The sequence below is a fragment of the Bos indicus x Bos taurus genome, chromosome 29, assembly GCF_003369695.1.
Source record: "Bos indicus x Bos taurus breed Angus x Brahman F1 hybrid chromosome 29, Bos_hybrid_MaternalHap_v2.0, whole genome shotgun sequence".
NCBI classification, from domain to species: Eukaryota; Metazoa; Chordata; class Mammalia; order Artiodactyla; family Bovidae; genus Bos; species Bos indicus x Bos taurus.
The window spans coordinates 13,340,911-13,363,340 of NC_040104.1; the positions used below are offsets into that span (position 1 = coordinate 13,340,911).

Below are 22,430 nucleotides of genomic sequence, written 5' to 3' on the forward strand. Positions count from 1 at the left end.
CTAAAACCACTGTGGATGATGCCTGCAGCCATGAAATCAGAAGGCATTTGCTTCTTGGCAGGAAAGCTATGAGAAACATAAACAGTGTGTTGAGAAGCAGAAACATCATTCTGCCCAACAAACTTGTAGATATTTGGCTGTTTCATTTGGATTCCTAAAATTTCTGTCCAGTCCCCACTTGTCTTTGAAGTCCCTCAGGTTTCTGGTTCTTCAAGATTCCCAAGATTATTTTGTGCATTTCTTGACCCAGTCCTGAAATCAGCCATCTCTTTAAGAATCCATGGATTGTCTGGTGGGAAATGCATTTAGAAGCTACATGTTAGACCTCAGAATAGTCACTGTTATCAAGTTGTCATTGCTTCTAAGCTTTACAGTGGTCAGAGTAAGAAGTACACATTTACCCTAAAAAATAAAATAAAAAGGAATATAATTAGTTGGTACAAAATTATGGTTTCAGTTCAAGATTTAAGACAATAAGGTTTTAATTAAACTTCTTTATGTTATGTGTGAACCTCTTTTTCTAACCAATGAAAGTGATACTTCAGAACAATATTAGTTTTAATTATTGACTTGCTTTTACCTGTTAAGAGACATATGATTCTGTTACAATAACAGAAACAAAATCAGGAACAGCAGGTTGTTGAACATAGTTTCAGATTTATTTTCTTTTCATTTTCTTTGGTTTTCTTTTGGATCAGCAGTATTTTTGTTTGTTGTTAGAAGGTATTCCACTCTGAATGTAGAGTCATAATTTAAATTTTAAAGCCGCTTAATTAATGTGTTGTTACGTGCAGCTAGTCACCAACTTGATACAATTAGATTTATTATTCTTTCTTCTCTATTTCACTCATTCCTGTCCGACTCTTTGCAACCCCATTGACTGCAGCATGCCAGGCTTCCCTATCCATCACCAACTCCCAGCGCTTGCTCAAGCTCATGTCCACCAAGATGGTGATGCTATCCAACCATCTTATCATCTGTCTTCCTATTCTCCTCCTGCCTTCAATCTTTTCTAATATCAGGGTCTTTTCCAATGAGTCAGTTCTTCCAATCAGTTGGGCAAACAATTGGGGCTTCAGCTTCAGCATCAGTCCTTCCAGTGAATATTCAGGACTGATTTCCTTTAGGATGGACTGGTTTGATCCCCTAGCAGTCCAAGGGACTCTCAAGAGTCTTCTCCAACACCATAGTTCAAGGGGCATATACGTTTGTCATTTGTCAGTGATGTGATATTACCCCTGTGGGAATTTAACCACCAAAACTGAATTTAAACAATATGCAAAATTGAGGATTAAGACACAGTGCCCCATCTATACACATGTGGCAACCAGGAGAGGCTCCTGTTGTATTCAAGGGACAGGCATGGATAGATCTCATGCAGGAATAGGCCCTGAAAGTCCTGGATGAGTCATTAAACATGACTGTCTTTACTTTGGCTGCCACAGTTGTTTTGTGTTCTTTGATTGGTAAGACATTTCAAAATTATTTTTTGTATATTTGGTTTGGCAGGCAAAATCTTTCATGGCATAGACCCTACGGGAAAATTATATCCGAAATATCTCCATTTATCTTCAGCAGTTAAATTTGCTGGTTTGTATGTTCCTATCGATCTTTCTTTATAAATAGAAAGGAAACAAACATGTTTAGTATGCATTCAGTCTCTTTGGAAATCATCCAACTTGAATTACATACCTTCTTTCCCCAGGGCACTCCCAACTCTAGTCCAGAAATAAAAACCTGCAGAGACTGAAGGCTGATTCTAGCACATAGCTATGGAGATTTCATTCCCACTGCTTTTTCAGGGAAAAATAAAGCATTAGTTGCTAACATTAAAATCAGTATATTGTACATAAATATACAACCTGCTTTCCAGCATGGTTGAAGTGGAGGAAAGGCTGATCCCAGTGGTAAGGCCTGTGCTGCCTAGGGTTCAACATGGCAACCTAGTCCTAGTATCATTTCTCTTGCCTCCTGGGGCAATGAGTTTGTGAGAGCTAGACTGCTAGCTCACATAAGATAAACACTATTTTTGTCTTGATCAACTTTTACTTTGAAGCCTCTTACCCAGAACCTAGCACACAGTTCTTCCTTGAACATTTGTAGGATGATATAAAATATCTTGTGGATGCATATGATATATCTTCCAATACTGAAACCATGCAATTGAAGTACTGCTCTGCCCTAAATCTATGATACAGATTGGCATCATGGGTGCCCCTGACATCTGCCATTAGACCCACTACCTAAAGCCAGTTGTATGTCCCTGGGCTGCCCCTGAAGTCTTCCCTTTGCCATTTGACAACTTATCCTCCTAGCAATCTCCTCTCCAACGAAGACAGCAATGCATATCTCATGAAGTGGCTAGGAAGATGACATGAAACCAAGAATGTCAAGCATGGCCCCTAGTATCCATTTTCATGATGTTCTTCGCAGTTTTTTCTCCAAGTAGGCAAGGTTTTCCATCTTCTTAGATGTCCATGCAGATCAGTTTGATTTTCCAGCCCAGCTTCAAGGAAGAGATTACAGTTCAATTCTCTGTATTCTGAGAAGCTTCAAAGGCCACTCACCAAGGACACTGATGAAGGTAAAGATTTTACCAAGATCTTTATGTTTTTTTCAGATCTTTTAGTGGCCTAAAGGCAAAAACTCGGGTAGGTCAGAGCATATATAACTAGGGGCTCCTGGTCACCACTACATGCTAAGAACCCAAACTTCCCTGAGTACTTGGATGTAGGAAAGAAACATGAAGTGGCCTGTGCTCCTCGGGCTGGTGGCCTTCTCAGAGTGTATAGTCAAGTAAGTATGGGGACTGTAAGCAGCAGCATCTTCCTTTCTCGGATTTTCTTTTCATCTGATTATTCTTCCACCCATCAGGTTGAGAAGAGAATTGAATATTTCCCTGACAGTTTTAAATTCACTTCTTACTTATTGATAAATACCTTGCTATAGGAAGTTAGCAAGGGTCTTGGTGTAGATTAGCATGTTTGCACAACTCTTGGAGTCCAGTCATCTCATGATCTATTGAAAATGGAACTCCTTGCAATTGTTCAGTGCACAGTCAATGCAGATGTAGTTGTGGTCCCGTGGAATAGCACTTTTTCTACATTTTATTCAACATGTCCTCTTTGTTCTCTCTCTATTTCAGTATGTGTATGTCTATGTCTGCATCTCTGTTTCACTGTCATTTATCTTTCCATCTCTTTGGAAGTCTCTGTGAATGTGTTTCTCTCTGTGTTGTTTTCTTTTCTTTTAAATTTCATTTGACTCATCCTTCCTTCTCAAGCCTCTGAATTTCCCTAACTTGTTCCTTATCTCCTGGATTCTTCTTTCAACTGTCTCTTCTATTTCAACTTGGAGAACGAGTGGAAAAGCTACTTATACACTGTTTTATATCTGACAAGCAGTGTGACCACAGCCAACTCACAAACCTCTTGCATTTCAAATTTTTCCCTTGTAAAAGAGGATAGGAATCCCATTTCTACCTCCTTCCCTGAGCTTCTGTGAGAAGGATACAGTGGGATGGCAACAGCAATACTAATGGCTGTCATTGTTGAGATTTCCTATTTATCAGGTACCTTATATCCATCACTTCACTTATCCCCAAAATATTCTATTTGGAGGGTGGGAATTATTACATTCCACCTTTTTCCCAAGGGAGAGACTGAGACCCCACATGGTCATATGGCTTACCCAAGATTACAGAACAGAACCTATTTTCAAATCTATGTATTTCCCATGGTATATGCATAAAATTCTGATAATAATGTGACACTAATAAAAATGATTGGAAAATACACAGTGCCATTACAATGACATTTATACCTTAACAGATAGAGCTAATTGTTGCTTCTCCTTTGTTTTCTTTCCCCAATGATCGGTGAAAGAATACCTCTAACAAAAGTGAACGTCATGCGAGAAACCCTCAGTGAAAAACCTTGCTGAACAATTTCCTGAAGGAATATGCTTACAGACTGCCCCAGATTTCTAACAAAATAGTGTTTGCTTAGGCAATAATTTAGACTTACCTTATTTGTGATTATTATAGCGATTACTATAACTACAAGGTATAATTTTACTTTATTTAAATTTTATGAATTTGAATGTTTTTTACACTAACTTTTCCCAATAAAGTCCACTATGAAACCAAAAAAAAATTGGCTTCTGTACCCATGAGGAACTTCCTGGATGTGAGTCTATTGGGAGGGGCTCATCTGCAGGTGGCAGATCAGACGTTGGGGCTGTGGCAGGAGCAGAAGGCAGGGACACTGGGGAACAGGGACCCCATTCCTGGAGGAGAAGGCATTCTCATCCTCCACTCTTGGTCTGTGGTCACTAGGCCCTGCAATGACCAGGTAGCAGGTAAACATCCATTTTTGTGGCAGGTAAACGTCCATTTCTGTGTCAGAAATGTGTCATTAGTTTGAGGGAGATTGTTTTCTGAACTAAGTGAGGCACTCAGTTACAGATAAAGGACGAACCATCTCTGATCAAAAGGTAAAGCCAATTTCAAAGTAATTGTGAATCCTCAGGCAGAGGAATTCAACTTCCACAAGTGTAAGAACCACAGCAGTAAAAATTTACCAAACCCCTATTCTGTGTAATAGCATAAGAATCTAACTGTGATTATTTTTATTAGATTAGAATAGAAATCATTCTGCTTTCCCAGGCCAGCCTGGGAGCGAGGCAAAGAGTAAATACATGTCAAATGAAAGGGTCACCTGTGTGGTGTTGATTGGATGTGGTTTGAGTTTAGAGGGAGTGAGTGGTGTTGATCAAAGAGGACCTCCTGTAGATGGAGGTGCTCAGGTTGGGTTTGGAGAGACTAGAAAGCTTCTCAAATGAAGGCACCAGGACTTCCCTTGGGGTCCAATGGTCATGACTCTGGGCTTCGAATGCAGGAGGTACTTCTTCAATGCCTGGTCATAGATTTAATATCCTTCATGCTGTGTAGTGCAGGAAAAAATATCAAATGCAGGCACCTCTCTGAGAAAGATTGTGAACTTCATGGTGGTTGGAAAGTGATCTCAGGAGACATGTGACACCCAGAGGGAGGCAGCAGTGTGGAAATCGAGGGGAGCCAGATCTATACTAACCCACCCTTCCTGGTCCCCATAGATAGCATACGTGGGTAACATCACCACTAGAACACCCCCTCAGCAATTCCAGGTTGTTTGACATGGGCTCACCTGACTTGTGGGTGCCCTCCATCTTTTGCACCAGTCCTGCCTGTTATGAGTACAGACACCTCCCAACCCACCCATCTTTTACTTGTCTGATACCCCCCCTTTTTCATCATTGGCACCTGACACTCATCTGACAGTGTGTCTGACTTATCTGACAGTGTCACTCTCTGACATTCAACTCTTGTGTCTGCAGATACACACATTACCTTCAAGTATCGGGAGTCTTCCACCTACCAGCATACGACCAAGCCCTTTGAAATCATCTATGGATCTGGGAGAATAAAGGGATATCTTGTTTATGACACCATTCGGGTAGTGTGTAAACAGAAGCTGAGTCAGTACTGGGAATGGAGTGACCACAGCTACAAAACAGATGCAGGACCAGCTGGCAGGACCCATCCTACACTAACTCCCCTAGTGATTGGCCATCCTACCCACAGGGTCCTGTCCCTGGGCAGACAGCACCCGTGATGACATACAAACTCCCAGATTAGCTAACCCAGAGAGTACCTTGGGGTGTGGACTTGCAGCTCCTCTGCCCATGAGCAGTTCAAGGTTCATTTTGCTGGGAGCGAGAAGAGGGGGGGAAAAGCACCCACTTTTAAATTCTCAGAATGTTCTAGGCACTTTCGGGTAGTAACTGGTTTAATCCTGCAACAACCCTACACAGCAGGTACTTTGATTAGCTCATAATACAGATGAGGAAATTGAGGTGCAGACAGCAAGGGCCTTGCAGAGGTCACACATGTGGTAAGCAATGGAGCTGGGCTGGCTTTTCAGGATTGAAGTTGCCGTGGGGTATTTGGGGCAGAATCAAACTGATCTGGGGACCCTGGTGGCAGCCAAGTCCTTCCGATATCCAAGATGGAAAGAAGCAGTACAGAGATGTCAGAGGGGCCTGATAAATGAGTTCTCACTCTAGGGGGCCTTTGAGAGTCTAATAAAACTTATGACCTCCCTCCCTCAAAGTACCTGAGTAGTTCTCCTGTCTCTTTTATTCTCTTTCTCTCATAAACACTCACACAAACACACACACGTCTCCAAAAGTATATTTCCCAGGCAGTACCTTCATAGAACCCTGCAAGCAACATTGTATTTTCGGCTTCTGTCTTCCTGGGCAGATGCAGAGTCCACAGTACATTACAGTGAATTCAGTCCATTTCTGTCATCAGGTCATAGTGATGACAAAGAGAAGACTGTTCTGATCTCTACTCATATTGTCCCGAAGGGGGCACCATTGGGTCCTGTCCTGACTTTTTGTTGCCCCAACTGTACAGAAGACTTGAAGCCAATTTGACTCAAACAGATAATGTTTTTTCAGAGGGGCAGATGTTTTAAAGTCCACAACCCCTCACAAACGGAATCCAAATTCTCCTCAGTGTGGTCTAACCATCTGAGGTCCACCAAAGACACAGCCCAGCCTCAGTTCTTCTCTGAGGTTTTAATGACGATGCACCCCAGCCCAGTCCTAGCCCTACTTCACAAATCTGTAAGTGGGAACACTCTTCTCTCCCTCAGATTGGGAACCTTGTAAGTACTGACCAGCCGTTTGGTCTAAGCCTGGAGGAGTATGGATTTGACGGTTTACCCTTTGATGGCGTCTTGGGCTTGAACTACCCCAACAGGTCCATCATAACAGGTTCTTCACAACCTGAAGAAACAAGGTGCCATTTCTGACCCTGTCTTTTCCTTCTACTTGAGCAAGTAAGTCTGAGCTGGACAAGCCCTCTCTCCAAATTAGCTTAAGATGCTTCAGTTGCAAGAAAATTATAGAACACTTAATAAAGAAGTATCCTGAGAGATAATCTAACCCAGGAAAACTATGGCCCCAGGGCCCCACCTGGCTTCATTACTGGCCCTTATAAATAAAGTTTTATTGGAATACAACCATGCTCCTGGGTTCAAGAGCAGCAGTTTGGTGTAGGGGGTGAGTGGAGATGAAGACTAATGCAAGGTATCAGGATGTGAGTTGGAAGAAAAGGCAACAAGATTTACTGATGATTTTGAAATGTGTGGAAAGAGAGGGATGATGGAAATCTTTCCTTCCTCACTAACATTTCACTGGGAGCCCAGATCAGCTACACAATTTGCAGGAACCAGTGCAAAACAGAAGTGTGGGACCCAAAATGAAAGTGTGGGAATCCTTTTTCAACAAGTATTGGGATTTCAAGCCCGGGAGAGCAAAGGTCGGGTCCCCTACTGAGTGTGGGGCCCTATGGACAGCACAGGTCACAGGCTAGCAGTGCCAGCCCTGGGTGAGCTGAACTCACACCTTTAGCACTTTCAGGCCTTGATTTTTCTGGACTGAGACAAGGGGAAGCCAAAGCCTTCAGCACACTGTCTTCTGAGGGTATCTCTGAGCACTCAGGTCACAGGAGGTCCAGAACTCATCAGAAGCTTGGGTAGGTGGAGCCCAGGAAAGGTGGCCCAGCCTCTACCCTCCTCTGTGCCACTCATTATCCAGTAACTGACCTTGGTCTAGTTCACAGTTGCTCATAGCCTCAATTTCTGCATCTGTAAATAGGGACATCATCAGGGCCTTGATGGGTGGACAAGCACAGTCCTGACAGTGCTGTTGTTACTGTCGTCCAAGGATCACTCTCTTCCTTCTTTCTACAGATGCAGGGTGAACAGCAGCATGCTGATGTTGGGTGGCAGGGACAAAGCCTACTATAAGGGACAGCTCAACTGGATACCATTGTCCCGAGTAGGTGACTGGCATATAAACATAGACCAGTAAGCTTCTCCCTCTGAGGGTCACCCCAAGTGATGCTCCCACATCAGTACATGGACACAAAGCAGACACACACAAATACACTCACAGACATACACCAGACATATACACCATCCACAGTGACACATACAGACACACAGACACACACAAACACAAAGGCGGGCACATATAAACACATAAGCAGATACATACAAACACACACACAGACATACATTGCATAAGCAGACAGACACACAAGCAAACACACAGAGCCACATACAAATACACACACAAACACAGAAACACACAGATACAAAAACCACCCATGGATTCATAATTGCCCCAGGCCTCCTGACCAGGGCTCTGTCCAGGGTCCTTAACAGGGTCCATAAAGGCCTATGCAGCTGGGGGAGGGCTTCACCCCTGAGTGTGAGGTGGGGAACATGTTTAGAGGACCCTACAGTGTGGTGAAAAGAGAATCAGGGAGAATTTCCTCAGCCTGAACAGAGCTGTGATAAGATGACCAACTGTCCATGTTTACACAGGACTAAGGAAGCTCTCAGTTCATATAAATGTCAATTTAAACATAGGGAACATCCTGAACAAATGAGGGAAAACAGTCTCCTTAGGGAGAAGCTAGCCAGCAGTGGAGAGAGGTTGACCACAGTCTTGAAATCTGAAAGTGACTCATAATAAGACACCCCACTTAACCTAGCTACCTATTGTTTATCCTAAGCACACAGTGGAGAAGCTGCTGTAACTGAGAGAACAGGAAGGTGGGATCTAGGAATGGCTTGAGAACAAGGGGCAATAATTGATGAGATTCTGTGTAGTATCCTCAGACAAATGCTGACCTGTCCTTTGGAGGTCCCCTGGGCTACTCAGATATCGCCTGGCCAGGGCATCAGTGTCTGAGCTGGGTGAGTAAGCAGTGCTGGAGATACCCTTTCCCAGGGAAGCCGGTCTCCCCCACCCCATGAGAATCTGCTGCTTCAGGGAACCTCCATCTTCACTGTGTATTTGACCCATTTTTGTTCGACACCAGATACAGCTCTCTGGATGGTCCTCATTCATTATTTTCACAGTCTTCATTCACTCATTCAACAGACAATCATTGGGCATCCACTCTGAGCCAGGCACTTTAGGGATGTGATGAGAAAAAAACTTGCCCTCACATCTGAGAAGGCAAATGTACAAGAAATGCCTCACAGACATAGTGAATTGTCACATGGTACATGCTAGACATGAGGAAGGGTCTACAGAGAATGACCAAGACAGGCGACTAATGTACACCGAGGAAAAGACTTCACTGAAACCATGACAGTTAAGCTGGAATCTGGAAGAGGAAAAGAAATTTGCTAGTCAAAGGGGCGGGGGGTCTTCTAGGAAGGAAGGCCAGCTGTGTCAAGGTACAAAAGAGCCTGATGTATTCAAATATTGCATTCAAGGATGTCAAGGAAGGTGTCATGTCGAAAGCAAAGTAAAAGAGTCAGGGAAAGAGATGTTGCCTTACATCTCTGAAGGGCTGTTCAGGAGACAGGAAGGGGGCAGCTCTGGGGAGACTCAGAGTTACCTTGATGCTGTTTTTGTTCCACTGTCTCTCAGCATCTCGATGAAAGGAAAGCTTATTGGTTATTCTGGCGGCTGCGAGGCCCTTGTGGACACTGGGACATCACTGATCAACGGCCCAACAAGACTGGTCACTAACATTCAGAGGCTCATCTGTGCCACGCCCCTGGGTCCCAAGGTGAAGGGTCATGCCACAGGGTCACTCCCAGTCTCCACACACAACAAGGATCTCCAGGGCCAGCCTCTCTCCCTCTCTCTCTAACAGCACTACATTTCGTGTTCTACCATCAATACCCTGCCCTCTATTATCTTCACCATCAACGGCATCAACTGCCCACTGCCAGCTCGAGCCTACGTCCTCAAGGTGAGGAGACAACCCTGAGGGTTGGTTCTCAAATAGGAACTTGCAGAAACCCTTGAGTTGGTTCAGGGAGGAAGGTACCCTCTGCAGGCCATGTCACACCATGGCAGATGATCCTGAGCCCCTGTAGCTGGGCCAGTGCCTCCCACAAAACCAACCACTTGAGAGTAAAGGTCAGTCTGGGGCACTGATCTTCCTGAAATAGACATGGAGACACCACCCCATGCTGGCCTGGTATGAATCACAAGAAGAGGGGAACACTAAGGACCTCAGCCTCAGAGAATTTCTGTTCAATCAGAGCCCTCAGATGCATGAACACAGAAAGTCAGCTCTAGCAATCCCTGAAATAGGCCATGTGACAAGGAGAATGGCTGGGGTTAGTCCCAGTGTGCTATCCCACTAGAGGGATTAACAGTCTCCCTTCCCTTCTCAAAGTTTTCCTTGTTTGGATGATAAATTACATAGTTACCCTAGTCTCAGCTGCTTCTTTCTGTTGCTATGCCCATGTGCCCCCTTTGTGAGTTGGGATACCTAAGCCCTCTGTGGGTAAGTTGGATGCTAAGGTGACTAAAGGGTGCACAGTGTCTGTACAGCCCTGACACAGGGTGGAGGCTTCATGTCAGCTCCCTGTGGGAGTTCAGAGTAGGCTGATGGGCTCAAAGAAGGCTTTGAGGAAGAAAGGGAATTTCAGTAATTCTAACCCCGCAGACTCATAGCACAATAAGGGGGCTTGCTTGTCTATAGGCAAATCTACACTGGATTTCATGCAAATGGCACCAGAGGTGCTCTGCAAAGGAGCACTGGGGACTTACTAGGGATGATGAGGGCTACAGATCGACCAGTGTGGGTGGAGCATGAGAATGAATCACCCAGTCATTCCTGGAGTGGCCAAAGAAGGTTAGTGTGGCTCCAAGGAGTTTTCCCAGAGGGCCTGAGTGAAGACTTAAAGAACATGTTGTGAAAATCGCTATTAATGTATTTAACATGCATAACCAGCAATGAGCTACTGTATAGCACAGGGAAATCTGCTCAATGTTAGGTGGCAGCCGGGATGGGAGGGGTATCTTTGGGACAAGGATACATGTATATGTATGACTGAGTCACTTCATCACCCACCTGAAACTCAGAATATTGTTAACACCTATACTCGAATACAAAAATGAAGGTTTTTAATAAAGAACAGGTTGTGGGGACAAAGAAGAACCGGCAATCTCTGCAACAAAAACAAGAATCAGGAGTCAGTAGGAAAGAAACAAGAGAGTATGAAGAGAACTATGGGACTCTCGTTTTTTTCTAAAAAATTTGTATTGAAGTATGACTAATCTTCAATGTTGCCTTAAGTTCTGCTGCACAGCAAACTGACTCAGTTATACACATACAAAAATATTTTTTTTCTTATTCTTTTTCATTACAGTTTATCACTGGATATTGAATATATTTCCATGTGCTCTCAGTAGGACTTTGTTGTTTATCATTCCTCTGTATATTACTTTGCGTCTGATAATCCCCTACTCCCTGTCCTCCCCTCACCCACACCCTTCCTTCTGGCAACCACATGTTTTGGCCCTTTTTGTTTTGGATGAACCGTCAAATCCCCAGCTGCTGAGAAAATCACCTGATACTTACCAAAAGAGGTAATAAAACAAAGAAGTGTGCCGAGCCTGGATACTGGGGGGAGTTGCAGGTAAGGGCTCAGGCTGACTGGTGTCTCTGACTCCCCTAGGATTCTCAAGGCTGCTGCTTTAGCACCTTTAAAGGAGGCGCAGAAATTTTTAAACATGCAGAGACCTGAGTCCTGGGTGACGTCTTCCTGAGGCTGTATTTCTCAGTTTATGATTGAGGAAATAACAGGATTGGCCTGGCTCAGGCAGCGTAAATGCTTGGACTGGTTTAGGAATCAATCAGGCTGCTCCAAACACACACTGGCTCACACTTAGGGCACTCTTGCCCAGGGATGCTGGTGAACTGCATTTGGTGCTCTGCAAACCCTATTCTCAGTAAAGAATAAAAGGTTTCACTCTTAACGGTGCTAAAACAAATGGGTACCTCTGTTTGTGTCTGGGAGGTGCATAATGATCAAGAAGGATCTGGTACAAAGTCTGAGGCACACTTGAGAGGAGCCCAACTCCAACTGGCTTCAGAGAAAGGGGGAACTTATTGGATGGATTCTGGGGATCTGGGACATAGGAACCTGAGCAGATCCAAAGATCTCAGTGACTGGGCCCAAGAAATCAAAAGTCATTGGTTTTCTCCTTTTCATCCTCGCTCTTTCCCCTCTCTCTTCTTTGACTGTCTTAGCCTGACAGCTTTCTTCCCTAAGGCTTCTACACCTACTGAGGAACTCCAGAGCTACCTGCCTTAGGGTTTTATATCCTGAAGTCATCTAACCCATAAGAAAAGAAGCTCAGAGATATCAGGATTCTAGGGAGTGCTCTGAATGGCCCACCTCAGATCACATGTCCAACTGGAGACCAACCATCCTGGCAGTGCCATGGGGTGCTATGAGTGGCTTTACATGGTCATGTGGCCCTGACCCAGCAGCAAACATGATTGTCAATTTCCTGCAGAACCACATGACTGGAGCTGGGTAGTTGTAGCCTCAAAGATAGTGGCTAGGGGATGGTCTAGACCATGGAAGAGTTTATGACTCTTCCACCACCAACTCCACCATCTCCTCAATCAGAGGAATTATAAGGGGTAATGAAAATATTCTAATCATCCCATCTCAGGTGAACATTGGCAGTGGGCTTCTGCTCCAGGGGTTCTGTGTGAGTCCATCATACTGAAAGTGTTTGCTTTTGTCCCCACACTCCAGTCACCAGCCCTCTGCCACACACGCTTGCTGTGTCCTGTCCAGTCCCACTTGGCAAGTGATGGCCCCTGTGGATCCCTGAGCCATGCTCCTCCTGCAGGGCTCAAATGCCCCTTCCTTGGCCTCCAACTCTGCTGGGGAGAATGTAACTCATATATCAGGGCACCCAGGGTACACAGAGGCTTCAGCCTTTCTGAGCTTCCTCCAAGGGTGGTGCTACAAACCATTTGGTTAGAGCTGCCATGGTTAGGCACTTTTGGAGTGGAAGCATCAGTTCTTCCCACCTGAACACCCTCGACAGAGACCTCATCTGGGACAGCAGGGGTCAGAGATTGATTACCTTTAGGACTGACTACTTTCATTTCCTTGCTCTATAAGGGACTCTCAAGAATCTTCTCCAGCACCACTATTCAAAAACACCAATTCTTAGGTGCTCCCCATTCTATAATCTCACATCTGTATAAGACTACTGGAAAAAGCCATGGCTATGACACTACAGACCTTTGTCAGCCAAGTGATGTCTCTGCTTTTTAATACACTGTCCAGGTTTGTCATAGCTTTACTTCCAAGGAGCAAGTGTCTTTTAATTTCATGGCTGTGGTCAAGGCCCATTGTGATTTTGGAGCCCAAGAAAATAAAATCTGCCACTGTTTCCACTGTTCTTCCATCTACTATCATTAAATGCTGGGGCTGAGTGCCATGATCTTAGTTTTTTGAATGTTGAGTTTTTAAGGCAGCTTTTTCCTTTTCTCTTTCACCCTCATCAAGAGGCTCTTTAGTTCCTCTTCCCCTTCTGTCATTAGGGTGGTAACATCTTCATATCTGCTGTTGTTATTTCCCCTAGCAATCTTGATTCCAGCTTGGATTATCCAGCCCAGCACTTTGAATGATGTGTCCTCAGTTCAGTTCAGTGACTCATTTGTGTCCGACTCTTTGCAACCCCATGAACTGAAGCACTCCATGCTTGCCTGTCCATCACCAACTCCTGGAACCTACTAAAACTCATGTCCATCAAGTCACTGATGCTATCCAACTGTCTCATCCTCTGTCATCCCCTTCTCCTCCTGCCTTCACTCTTTCCCAGCATCAGGGTCTTTTCCAATGAATCAGTTATTCCCGTCATGTGGCCAAAATATTGGAGTTTCAGTATCAACATCAGTCCTTCCAATGAATATTCAGGATTGATTACATTTAGGAATGACTAGCTGGTCTCTTTGCAGTCCAAGGGACTCTCAAGAGTCTTCTCCCACACCACAGTTCAAAAGCATCAATTTTTCAGTGCTCAGCCTTTTTTATAGTCTCTCTCTCACATTCACACATGATTACTAGAAAAACCATAGTTTTGACTAGACAGACCTTTGTCGGCAATGTAATGTCTCTGCTTTTTAATATGCTGTCTAGGTTGGTCATAGCTTTTCTTTCAAGGGGTTCAGTTCAGTTCAGTAGCTCAGTCGTGTCCGACTCTTCACGAGCCCATGAATCGCAGCACGCCAGGCCTCCCTGTCCATCACCAACTCACAGAGTTTACTCAGACTCACGTCCATCGAGTCAGTGATGCCATCCAGCCATCTCATCCTCTGTCGTCCCCTTCTCCTCCTGCCCCCAATCCCTCCCAGTATCAGAGTCTTTTCCAATGAGTCAACTCTTCACATCAGGTGGCCAAAGTACTGGAGTTTCAGCTTCAGAATCATTCCCACCAAAGAAATCCCAGGGCTGATCTCCTTCAGAATGGACTGGTTGGATCTCCTTGCAGTCCAAGGGACTCTCAAGAGTCTTCTCCAACACCACAGTTCAAAACCATCAATTCTTTGGTGCTCAGTCTTCTTCACAGTCCAACTCTAACATCCATACATGACCACAGGAAAAATCATAGCCTTGACTAGATGGACCTTTGTTGGCAAAGTAATGTCTCTGCTTTTGAATATGCTATCTAGGTTGGTCATAACTTTCCTTCCAAGGAGTAAGCGTCTTTTAATTTCATGGCTGAAGTCACCATCTGCAGTGATTTTGGAGCCAAAAAAAAATAAAGTGTGACACTGTTTCCACTGTTTCCCCATCTATTTCCCATGAAGTGATGGGACCAGATGCCATGATCTTCATTTTCTGAATGTTGAGCCTTAAGCCAACTTTTTCACTCTCCACTTTCACTTTCATCAAGAGGCTTTTTAGGTCCTCCTCACTTTCTGCCATAAGGGTGGTGTCATCTGCATATCTGAGGTTATTGATATTTCTCCTGGCAATCTTGATTCCAGCTTGTGCTTCTTCCAGCCCAGCGTTTCTCATGATGTACTCTGCATATAAGTTAAATAAGCAGGGTGACAATATACAGCCTTGACATACTCCTTTTCCTATTTGGAACCAGTCTGTTGTTCCATGTCCAGTTCTAACTGTTGCTTCCTGACCTGCATACAAATTTCTCAAGAGGCAGATCAGGTGGTCTGGTATTCCCATAGGCTGGCACAGAAAAAAAAAAAACACAGGCACAGATAAACATGCATAGTCAGGCAGAGACACACAAGCATACACACAGAGCCACATAGGAATACACACACAAATAAGCACACAAACACAAGGATACACAAACCATCTGTGGATCCATAATCACTCCAGGCCTCCTGACCAGGGCTTTGAGCAGGGTCCTTCACAGGGTCCAGAGAGGTCTGTGCAGCTGGGGAAGAACTGCACCCCTGAGTGTGAGGTGGGGAGCATGGTTAGAGGACCCTACAGTGTGGTGAAAAAAGGATTAGGGAGAATTTCCTCAGCCCAAACAGAGTTATGATAAGATGACCAATTGTCCAGAGCTACATGGGACCAAGGAAGTGTTCAGTACATATAAATATCAGTTTAAAAACAGGGAAAGTCCTGAACAAATGGGGAAAACTGGTCTCCTTAGGGAGAAGCTAGCCAGCAACGGAAAGAGGTTGGCCACAGTCCTGAGACCTGAAAGCAACTCATAATAAAAAACACCCCACATAACCACAGCTACTTACTGCCTCCCTCAGGCACCCAGTGCAGAAAGTGCTGACTGAGAGAATCAGGAAGGTGGGATACAAAAATGACTTGAGGACAAGGGGCAATAATGGATGGGTTTCTGTGTAATACCCTCAGACAAATGCTGACCTGTCCTTTGGAGGTCCCCTGGACTAGTCAGTTATCACCTGGCCAGGGCCTCAGTGTCTGAGCTGGGTAAATGAACAGTGCTGGGAGACACCCTCTCCCAGGACAGCCAGTCTTCCCCATCCCTATTAGAATCTGCTGCCCCTGGGAACCTCCATCTTCACTGTGTGTTTGACCCATTTTTGTTTGACACTGGATACAGCTCTCTGGATGATCCTCATTCATTATTTTCACAGTCTTTGTTCACTCATTTAACAGACAAACATTGTGCATCCACTATTTGCCAGGCATTTTAGTGAGGCAATGAGAATAAAACTTTCCTTCACATCTAAGAAGGCAGATGTACAAGAAATGACTCAGTCACATAGTGAATTGTCACTTAGGTCTAGCATATACCTAAGTTTATGTGGGTATACAGAGGGTTTACAGAGAGTGACCAAAACAGGAGCCTGATACACACTGTGGATATACATCCACAAACCATGACAGTTAAGCTGGAATCTGGAAGATGAGAAGAAATTAGCTACTCAAAGATGAGGAGGGTCTTCCAGGAAGGAAGACCAGCTTGTGTCAAGGTACTAAAGAGCCTGGTGTATTCAAATACTGTATTCAAGGATGTCAAGGAAGGTGCTGTGATCAGAGCAAAGGTAAAGTCAAGGCAAGAGATGAAGAGATGTTCAGGAAACAGTCTGGGAGGAGGCAATTCTGGGGAGATTCAGAGAAACCTTGACACCTGCTTTGTCCTGATGTCTCAGCATCTCCATGAAAAGTAAGGTTATTGCTTGTTCTGGAGGATGTCATGCCATTGTGGACACTGTGACATCACTGATCGTCAGACCAACAACGCTGGTAATAATATCCAGAAGCTCATCGGGGCCACACCACGGGGTTCCAAGGAGAAGGGTCACGCCAATGGGTCACTCCCAGTCTTCACACACAACAAGGATCTCCAGGGCCAACCTCTCTCCCTCTCTCACTAACAGCACTACATTTCATGTTTTACCATCAATACCCTGCCCTCTATTATTTTCACCATCAACGGCATCAAGTATCCAGTGCCAGCTCAAGCCTACATCCTCAAGGTGAGGGGACAACCCTGAGGGTTGGTTCTCAAATAGGAATTTGCAGGAACCCCTGGGCTACTGCTGGAAGGAGGCTGCCCTCTGCAGGCCATGTCACACCATTGCAGATGCTGCTGAGCCCTGTGGCTGGGCCAGTGCCTGCCAGAAAAAAAAAAAAAAACCACTTGAGAGTAAAGGGACGTCTGGGACACTGATCATCCTGAAATAAATGTGGAGACACCACCCGATGCTGGCATGGTGGAAGTCACAAAGAGAGGGGAACACTAAGGTCCTCAGTCCTCAAAGAGCTTCTATTCAATCAGAGCCCTCAGATGCATGAACACAGAATGTCAGCTCTAGCAGTCCCTGAAATAAGCCATGTGACAAGGAGATGGCTGCAGACAGTCCCAGTGTGCTGTCCCAGCATAAATTAACACTCTCCCTTCCCTTCTCAAAGTTTTCCTGCTTTGAGTGATAAGTTACTTGGTTACCTTAGTTCTTGGCTGCAACTTCCCCTTGCTAAGCCCAGTTCCCCCTCTGTGAGTTAGAGTACAAGTCCCCTCGGTGGGAAAGTTGGATGCTAAGGTGAATAAAGGGTGCACAGTGACTGCTCAGCCCCGGCACAGGGTGGAGGCTTCATGTCAGCTCCCAGTGGGAGTTCAGATCAGGCTGATGGGCTCAAAGAAGGCTTTGAGGAAGAGAGGGAATTTCAGTAATTCTAACCCCGCAGTTCATGGAGCCATAAGGAGACCTGCTTGGGTCTAGGCTAATTTACACTGGATTCCATGGAAATGGCATCCCAAGGTCCTCTCAAATGGGCCTTGGGAGCAGATTAGTGGTGATGAATATTACAGAGCAACCGGTGTGGGTGGAGCACCAGAGTAATTCATGCATCCAAGCCTGGAGTGGCCAAAGAGGGTGAGTGTGGGTCCAAGGAATCTCCCCAGAGGGCCTGAGCAAAGTCTTAAAGAATGTGTTATGAGCACTGCTATGAATGTATTTAAGGTGGATAACAAACAACAAGCTACTGAGTAGTACAGGGAACTCTGCTCAATGTTATGTGGCAGCCTGGATGGGAGGGGTGTCTTTGGAACAAGAATACATGGATACAATGACTGAGTCCCTTTACTGTCCACCTGAAACCCAAAATATTGTTAATTAGCTATACTCCAAAACAAAATTAAAAGTTAAAAAAAAAAAAAGATTGTGGGGATTCAGGAGAAGAACTGGCATTCTCTGGGGAGAAAACAAGGGCCAGGATTCAGAAGTAAAGAAACAGAGTGTGAGGAGAAACATGGGACACTCTTGTTCTTTTCTAAAAAATTGTATTGAAGTATGGCTGATCTTCAGTGTTGCCTTAAGTTCTGTTGCACAGCAAACTGACTCAGTTACACACATACAAAAATATATATTCTTTTTCTTATTCTTTTCATTACAGTTCATCAAAGAATATTGAATATAGTTCCCTGTGCTATACATTAGGACTTTGTTGTTTATCCAGTCCTCTGTATATTGCTTTGCTTCTGATAATCCCAAATTTCTCATCCTCTCATCCCCAACTCCACTACTATATGACAACCACATGTCTTGGCCCTTTTCATTTTTGGATGAACCCTCACGTCCCCAGCTGCTGAGAAAACCACCTGATACTTTACCAAAAGAGGGAAATAAAACCAAGAAGTGTGGCAGGTATGGATATTGAGGGCAGTTGCAGGTAAGGACTCAGGCTGACTGGTGTGTGTCTCTGACTCCCCCAGGATTCTCGAGGCCACTGCTTTAGCACCTTTCAAACAGAAGCAAAAGATATTAAGAAGAGGTGGCAAGAGTATACAGAAGAACTGTACAAAAAAGATCTTCACGACCAAGATAATCACAATGGTGTGATCACTCACCTAGAGCCAGACATCCTGGAATGTGAAGTCAAATGGGCCTTAGAAAGCATTACTATGAACAAAGCCAGTGGAAGTGATGGAATTCCAGTTGAGCTATTTCAAATCCTGAAATACGATGCTGTGAAAGTGCTGCACTCAATGTGCCAGCAAATTTGGAAAACTCAGCAGTGGCCACCGGACTGGAAAAGGTCAGTTTTCATTCCAATCCCAAAGAAAGCCAATGCCAAAGAATGCTCAAACTACTGTACAATTGCACTCATCTCACATGCTAGTAAAATAATGCTCAAAATTCTCCAAGCCAGGCTTCAGAAATACATGAACCATGAACTTCCAGATGTTCAAGCTGGTTTTAGAAAAGGCAGAGGAACCAGAGATCAAATTGCCAACATCTGTTGGGATCATTGAAAAAGCAAGAGAGTTCCAGAAAAACATCTATTTCTGCTTTATTGACTATGTCAAAGGCTTTGACTGTGTGGATTACAATAAACTGTGGAAAATTCTGAAAGAGATGGGAATACCAGACCACCTGACCTGCCTCTTGAGAGCCTGTATGCAGGTCAGGAAGCAACAGTTAGAACTGGACATGGAACAACAGACTGGTTTCAAATAGGAAAAGGAGTACGTCAAGGCTGTATATTGTCACCCTGCTTATTTAACTTATATGCAGAGTACATCATGAGAAATGCTGGGCTCGAAGAAGCACAAGCTGGAATCAAGATTGCCAGTATAAATATCAATAATGTCAGATATGCGGATGACACCACCCTTATGTCAGAAAGTGAAGAGGAACTAGAAAGCCTCTTGATGAAAGTGAAAGAAGAGAGTGAAAAAGTTGGCTTAAAGCTCAACATTCAGAAAACTACGATCATAGCATCTGATCACATCACTTCATGGCAAATAGATGGGGAAACAGTGTGAGACTTTATTTTGCGGGGCTCCAAAATCATTGCAGATTGTGATTGCAGCCATGAAATTAAAAGACACTTACTTCTTGGAAGGAAAGTTATGATCAACCTAGACAGCATATTCAAAAGCAGAGACATTACTTTGCCAACAAAGGCCCGTCTAGTCAAGGCTATGGTTTTTCCAGTAGTCACGTATGGATGGGAGAGTTGGACTGTGAAGAAAGCTGAGTGCTAAAGAATTGATGCTTTTGAACTGTGGTGTTGGAAAAGACTCTTGAGAGTCCCTTGAACTGCAAGGAGATCCAACCAGTCCATTCTAAAGGAGATCCGTCCTGGATGTTCTTTGGAAGGACTGATGCTAAAGCTGAAACTCCAATACTTTGGCCACCTCATGTGAAGAGTTGACTCATTGGAAAAGTCTCTGATGCTCGGAGGGATTGGGGGCAGGAGAAGAAGCGGAGGACAGAGAATAAGATGGCTGGATGGCATCACCAACTCGAAGGACATGAGTTTGGGTGAACTCCAGGAGTTGGTGATGGACAGGGAGTCCTGGCGTGCTGCAATTCATGAGGTTGCAAAGAGTCGGACACAACTAAGTGACTGAACTGAACTGAACTGAAGGGGGCACAGAGGAAGATAACAACTCAGAGACCTGGATCCTGGGTGACGTCTTCCTGAGGCTGTATTTCTCTGTTTATGATTGAGGAAATGACAGAATTGGCCTAGTTCAGGCAGTGTAAATGCTTGGACTGGTTCAAGAATTAATCAGGCTGCTCCTAAAACACACTTGCTCACACTTAGGGAACTCCTGCCCAGGAATGCTGGTGAACTGCATTTGGTGCTCTGCAAACCCTATTCTCAGTAAAGAATAAAGGGTTTCACTCCTAATGGTGTTAAAATAAATGGGTGTCTCAGTTTGGCTCTGGGATGTATAATGCATAATGATCATGAAGGATCTGGTACCAAGTCTGAATCATGAATGAGAGGAGTCCAACTCCAACTGGCTTCAAAGAAAGGGGGTACTTATTGGAAGGATTCTGGGGATCTGAGACACAGGAACCAGAGCAGATCCAAAGATCCCAGTGAGTGGACCCAACAAATCAGAAGTCATCAGTTCTCTCTTTCTCATCCTCACTCTTTCCCCACTCTCTTCATTGTCTTAGCCTGACAGCTTTGTTCCTTAAGGCTTCTATACCTAGTGAGGGAATCCAAAGCTACCTGCCTTAGGGTTTTATATCCCTAAGGCATCTAACCTGTAAGGAAAGAAGCTCAGAGACATCATGGTTCAAGGGAGTGCTCTGAATGGCCCACCACAGATCACATGTCCAGCTGGAGGTCAACCATACTGGCAGTGCCATGGGGTCCTATGAGTGGCTTTACATGGTTATGTAGCCCTGATCCAGCAGCAATCATGATTGTCAGTTTCCTGCAGAACCACATGAGTGGAGCTGGGTAGATGGAGCTGGGTAGATGTAGCCTCAAAGATAGTGGCTAGGGGATGGTCTAGACCATGAAAGAGTTTATGACTCTTCCACCACCAACTCCACCACCTCCTTAATCAGAGGGATTATAAGGGGTAATGAAAATATTCAATCATCACATCTCAGATGAACATTGGCAGTGGGCTTCTGCTCCAGGGACTCTAGGTGAGCTTTTTCATACTAAGAGCGTTCTTTTTTGTCCCCCCACCCAAGTCACCAGCTCTCTGCCACACACACCTGCTGTGTCCTTTCCAGTTTCACTTGGCAAGTGACGGCCCCTGTGGATCCCTGAGCCATTATCCTCCTCCAGGGCCCAGAATGCGCCTTCTTTGGCCTCCAACTCTGATGGGGAGACTGCAACTCAAGAATTAGGGGACTCAGGGTCTGCAGAATCTTAAACCTTTCTCAACTTCCTCCAGGGGTAGTACTACAAAACATTTGGTTCGAATTGCCATGGTTAGGCAGTTTTGGAGTGGAAGCATCAGTTCTTTCCACATGAACACCTTCAGTAGAGGTCTAAGATGGTACAGCAGGGGTCACAGTTTGATTTCCTTTAGGACTGACTGGTTTGATTTCATTGCTGTACAAGGGATTCTCAAGAATCTTCTCCAGCACCACTATTCAAAAACATCAATTCTTAGGTGTTCCCCATTCTTTATAGTCCAAATCTCACATCTGTACAAGACTACAGGAAAAGCCATAGCTTTGACACTACAGACTTTTGTCAGCCAAGTGATGTCTCTGCTTTTTAATACACTGTCCAGGTTTGTCATAGCTTTACTTCCAAGGAGCAAGTGTCTTTTAATTTCATGGCTGTAGTCAAGGTCCATTGTGATTTTGGAGCCCAAGAAAATAAAATCTGCCACTGTTTCCACTTTTCCTGCATCTATTTGCCATGAAGTGATGGGACTGAGTGTCATGATCTTAGTTTTTTGAATGTTGACTTTTAAGGCAGACTTTTCCTCTTCTCTTTCACCCTCATCAAGAGGTTCTTTAGTTCCTTTTCCTTTTCTGCCATTAGTGTGGTAACATCTTCATATATCTGCTGTTGTTATTTCTCCCAGTAATCTTGATTCCTGCTTGGGATTATCCAGCCCAGCATGTTGAATGATGTGTCTTACATATAGGTTAAATAAGCAGAGTAACAATATATACCTTCTTGTGCTCATTTCCCAATTTTGAATCATTCAGCTGTTCCACCTGGCTCTGTCACTTTTTAAACTGCATATAGATTTTTCAAGAGACAGATACAGTGATCTGGGACTACCATTTCTTTAAGACTATTCCACAGTTGGTTGTGGTCCACACAGTGGAAGGCTTTAGTATAGTCAGTGAA

The 22,430-nt window shown here is 44.5% G+C and overlaps 1 pseudogene; it reads left to right on the forward strand.

The window, feature by feature from the left end:
* The first annotated feature begins 2,743 nt into the window (after positions 1-2,743).
* On the forward strand, positions 2,744-20,797 carry LOC113886007 (annotated as a pseudogene).
* The last annotated feature ends 1,633 nt before the right edge of the window (positions 20,798-22,430 follow it).